We start from the raw sequence: 6,000 nt of genomic DNA, 5'->3' as shown, positions 1-6,000 counted from the left end.
ACAAATCCCCCCCCAAAAAACCAAAAAAACCCTCACACAAACCCAAAACTAAATCCAAGCAAAGTGGTGCAGGGGTGGGGAATGGATATAATGGGTTTTTTTTCTGACTTGCATATCCACTAAACTTCAACCAAAGGTATTTATTTAGTAAATGTGGAATATTTTAACTAAATGTTACCTAAAGTGTTGCTTTGGTTTTGGTTTTTTTTTAAATTTTGACAAATTCAAAATAAACCTTAATTAATTTCAACGTAGTGTATTTTTTAAGTGGAGGAAATTTTGACATCTAATTTGATACTTCTGGGGGAAAAAAACTTTAATGAGAGATAATATTCATAAGCCGCTCTAAAAATTATCAAAATATAAATGCACTGTCTATTAGATACGGTGGTAAAAGCTCCAGTGCACATCCACAGAGCATGGAGAAACAATGGCATCAGGAGGAGCCTGGATAACTTGCCCTGGCTGCTCCTAGGCCAACTGCAGAGGTCCTCTCAAAAACATTTTATGATTTGTTTAGATCACAGACTGATTACCAGATTGATTTAACAAATAAAATTCAGTTTTGTGGCTTCCAAAGACATTGAAGCCATGATGCTCTTTCTTCAGCAGGGTTTTTCAGGGAGTGCCAGGAGATCTCACACCCCAAGAACACATTCTCTATTATTAGGAGATCCTGGCTGCACTCCTATTGAATCATATTAATTTCAGTGAAGTTATTGGTGGCTGACTCAAGCAGGATTTACTGGGACACCTCCCTTTCTTGACCTCTGCAACTGCATTCACTTGTGTGACTTGCTTGATGACTTCCAGAATCCCTCCAGTTTTGTAGAGAAGAAATCCATTGTCTTTCACTTGCCTGCAAAGACCATAAAAGAAAATAACGTCTAATTTCTGTAGTCGCTGAAGTCTTACCTTTACTAGATATATAAATATTATTTACACATTCTGGAAAGTGTAAGTGTAGTTTGCTATCACTAGAGTTGGGAAATACAACTTGAGTCTTATGCCAGAAAGTTTTTTGGCTCAGAGGGAAGCTCATGAACTCCATAATGTTCCGTGGGACATCTGGGCTGAAAGCTGATGAAGCTTTATGGAGCTCTACGGAATATGGGGATATTAGGTCCTGGGTGCCACTGTACACCCAGAACAGTCTGACTAGCAAAAGCCTAGCTGAGAGGCTGGGGATACATTGAAATTTGCCCAAGGTGGTAAATGTCCAGTTTTAATATTCTCATAACTGTATGATATAGTAATCATGAGCACTTTAGAATGATCATTGAGAGAAATCTGACCACTGCTAATTGACAGGTACATTTATTCATATATAGCATTAACCAATAAATGACACCTATTGCTGCCTTCAAAATCAAGCTGAGCCACACTGAATTTAATACAATTGCAAATACAACTAAAAGAGTAAGTCACACTACTACTAAATGATCAGGTACTCCATGGTTTAATTCTAACTAAAAGTGGCTGCCTTGTTCTATAGCGTACTCACAGACTGCAGTAAAAAGAAGTAAATGAGGCTTAAAAATTATCCTGAAATGAAGTCACTCAGCTGTATTTATGCTCTTGAATATGTAACCATTTTTGCAAATAATAGAAAATTGCTCTGAAGATAGGAAGTTGTGTTACATCAATCTGCTAATTTTAAAATACCTTATTTAGAAGAATTATGCAAAATCTGATGCAAGAAAATCTTCCTCTGGCAATATGCAGCATTTCTCCATTTAAAATATGTATATTCATATTAATTTTTATGTCTGCATGCACCACTACATCTTTGTTTTCATTTACAAAGTTTGACAATTTATGACAGGAGAGAAAAGGAATTCATTCTATTTAACAATAGAAAACTCATTTATCATTTTTCTAATGTCAAGCAGCTGCTACAAAATTAGCTAAACCACTATATCACAATTCTTCACCATTGTGATTCTTTAGGTCACCCTCAAGGATCTTCAATTTTATTATGTTCAGAGCTTGGCAATATTCAGAATCAGGAAATAGAAGGAAGCAATATATTTTTATATATTTTTCTTCTGAGAAGGATTTTTCTTTATTTAAGAAGACAAAATATCAGTCATGTTGAAAATATTAAAAACCAGAAGCTTGACTAATAACTACGGCAAGGTCAATGCTGACTTTGTTGATCAAACTTTGGAACTAAAATGTTCAGCATGGAAAAGAAACCTTGCCTAACCCTGAGAGAAATTGTCCATGTACAGGGAAATTTGAATTCCTTGTTCAATAGCCAAAGGAGTTTGAGAAAAAGTTATGATAAGACACCCAGGATTATTGTTCCTTAAGAAGTTCTCTCTGCTGCCAACTTCCATGGGCTATGTTGGCTAAAATAAAAAAAAGATTAGGTAATTGTCTCTCTATATAAAATGGTTATATGACTTGTACACCAGGATTAGTGCTATCATCTCTCATCTGCTGCTACCTACCCAGAAAAATCAGATATGCAGAGGAATGTTTGTATTAGGAAGGTGAGAGAATGCCACCTACAAGCATCATACAGCGTAACAAGTCTAAGACTATGTAGGGCAGGACTGATCGCTCTCAAATTCAAAGCAGATATAGAATTTTTATATTTTAATGTATTCTTCAACAAATTGATTCTGTTTTGTTAGGTTTTGTTCTGGTATGAATAGCTGGGTTTCAGTCCTGAATCAGGGATGCGAATTCTTAACATGGTTTGAAGAGATTTTTCTTAACCCTTCTGGATATTCCCTGTGACTTTGAGAATCACTCATGTTGGTGTTTGCCTGTAACATACACAGAGCTTAAACTCCAGCAGTTACTAGTTTGGTACTAAAACAACACAAAAAGCTGAATGTTATTAGCAGGACTTTTTCAAAATTCAGATCTGGAAGAATAAATCCAATCTGTCAGGGGCTAATAGCATAAACTACAGAGATATTCTCCCATTGCTGTTACAATGCTGAATAACTAGTTTTCATCACTGAGATGTAATAATCCATGTTTTCAGGAGAGTTTTTGAATTAAATCTTTATAAAAGGGCTGTCAGTGTATTTCAGAGATGCTGCTATGCTGACCAGTTGTGTAGTCCAATGGGAAGCTTCAAGAGTAAATGTATCAGGATCTTAATGGCCATTCTGCTAGAAATGTGTAAGTGGTCACGAATGTCAGCAAAATACAGGCTTGGAGATGGCATGGCTGTAGATGAGAAGTGTAGCCACAATCACTACTTCTATGCAACATTTCAAGAGTCTTGATTTGAAAATTAAGCAGTTAAAAGCCTGCTGTTGTTTTGGGTGTCATCTCAGCAAAACCCCAAGACTTACAGCAAAGCATATCTGCCCCCTCCTTCACTATACTTCAAATAATCCTGTAGCTGGTAAGCTGGCTGACTCAGCTGTGCAGGGACACAGCTCATGTAAATACAGATCAGATCACTAGATGTCCTCCTCCCACAAAATTTCTTGTCATTCCCAGCTAGCAAAGATTTTCTCTTAGAAAGGAGCGACAACCCTGTGCAGCACTAGCAGATTTGCCAGTGCACTTTTCTGTATTCACAAAGGACCAGGAAGCAGCCTAGGGGTAGGTCAGAGCCTTCAAGCCCAAAAGCAGGAGCACCACGCTGGCTGAGAATGGTGTTCAGCACTCCTTCCAGGCACACTCATGCTTTACCACACCTGCCTTGTCATCATCATTTTCAGCGTGGTAAAACAGTGCTGGATCTCATTCTCATGACAAAGGCCTAAGACTGGAATCACCTGTATGCTACCTATGAAGTGATAAGAATTCTTTGACTGGAAAATGAGGAGCAGATCATAAACATGTGGAAAGTGAGATTGCTACAGTCAGGCACCAAAACCTCAATGAAAGCATCAAGCTGCATCATTGCACCAACAGTTAAAGTTTGCATGGTCAAAATGATGTGTAGTGGAGCCTGGTGTCTCTTCTAACCTGAGGAATTATGCAGGATGAGAGTGTACTTTGACATTAACTGATGCTATATTTCACTGTATTGACTTGCTGGAAGAAAAGCTGTTTTACTTAAAGGTCAAAGTTTATTTTTTCCTTCTATGACTATCTACTTCAATGGATGATTGCATCTATGGCAAATGTTGACTGCCTTGCCTAAAAATCTGAGCTTATGATTAGCCTGTGGATTTTTTTGCCCCTAGAAACCATGCTTTCCTTTTTTACACAAGTGAGACATAAATGGATGTTAGGATGTATGAACAAAAATATTTGAATAAATTTTTACTGCAGTCTTGCAAAGGCTTTTGATTCTTTGAAAAATCAAATAATTTTTGCAAGGATATGGATTTATCAGTGAAGTTTTTGTTCAGATTTCAGGCTTAAAGAAATGTAAAACATCAGATTTCTTTCACCCATGGCTGTCACCATTCCATTCTAAACCATAGCCAGCAACTAACAGTTTGACTTGAGGCCACTGGGGAAGATCCTGTTTTGCAGTTTCTGCTGCCACATGCCACAATATCATTAAATGCCAAAGACTATCTGTAGGTCAAGGTAGGACAAGAAAAATCCCTGGGAGGAAGGTAACTCATGGAGCAGTCAGAGAAATCAAGCTGAAGAAAGGAACTGAAAAACTCTATAAACTGTAATGATCATGTTTAATGAAACAGTCCCACTTCTAATCAAGTCGACTATTAATGCTTAATACTGGGTAAAAATGCAGTCCTATCCTCTCTACTTCTACTTGCAGATATCTTACACAGCAGGACCACTTTGATCAAATAGTTCCTTCTGCACCTGAACTTGCAGAAGCAGGAGTCATTTCACAGATAGACTGCATATGGTCTGCCTCATTTCCACTTCAGAATGCAGCAATTCAGGGTGTAATTGTCACTTCACATTGTATTCCCCCACATAAAAGTGCCATTTGAGACAACAGTGGAGGAACTCAATGACACCAAGTCCATGTTTGTCTCGTTAGTGCACTTTTGTGGATATTGGTGTCCTGCTGGCAAATCTGACCTTGTGAGAAAAAAACATTGTTAGAGAAAGGCAAAAATTAATATTTCAGTGCAGCATCTTTTCAAAACAGACAAAATGAGTTAGCCTGTGAGAGATAAAGTGGCCCCCTTGATTGGGTCATCTGCACAGAGTTTGAATGTTGTTGTCAGTTTAGACCTCTTGCACTAAACAAAGTTAAATGGAAAAGTTGTCCTCATTGCTGGCTACTTCTCTCTCTTTTTCTTTTTTTTTCCCCCTAGTAGCTTCCCCTTCTAATTATATTAAGTCATGTGCAAATCACAGTTCAGCAATATGTTTTTTTAAGTAGCTATTCTAGAGACATTTATGCTTCAGATATAAGCAATCAGCTCATGAAGAACATCACAGGTTTGTGGTTTTTTGCTTTTCCTAGGCACTAGAGGGCAAAAAGAATACAAGTAACTTAGGTATGTGTTTATTTTTCGGACTTCATATTTGCTTGTATTACAAGCTCTAGGAACAATACAGAGTTTAATTAGTACCCACAATATCTCTTCCTAAATGGACGTGGGTGGACTTAGATGGTGTTTTAAGTTTGTTCTCACAAATTAAAAAATAAGAAAATATATATATAGGGCACAGTGAACTACATTTATAGATGATTATGAGGTCAACATTGTGTGTGAAAGTGAAGCTGTATTAAACCAAGAGTAATCTCCTTAAGGACAGGAACAGGTTCTTCAGACTCTTTGACAACCGGCTCGTGAAGGGGCTGTGACACCACCTCCCCATGAAGCTTCCCTGCTGCCATGAGAAACCTGAAAAGCAGCTGCAACAGCACCATTTGGTTTTGAGCAGCCAATAAGAAAACAGTTTTTGAGTCCAGCTGGTCCTGTCATAACACATAAAGGTGCTGCAGCTCACAAAATACAGCACAGGGGAACATGGCTTTGAAGTCTCACCGCATTTTAGAAAGGTGTTATTTTACTCTCTCATATTCATGCCAGTTTCAGGTGACATCTTTCCTTCCAAGCTGACCCAAGTGTGCTCAGAAAAAGA

The sequence above is a fragment of the Parus major genome, chromosome 2 (genome assembly GCF_001522545.3).
Source record: "Parus major isolate Abel chromosome 2, Parus_major1.1, whole genome shotgun sequence".
NCBI classification, from domain to species: domain Eukaryota; kingdom Metazoa; phylum Chordata; class Aves; order Passeriformes; family Paridae; genus Parus; species Parus major.
This window is presented reverse-complemented; position numbering follows the sequence as displayed.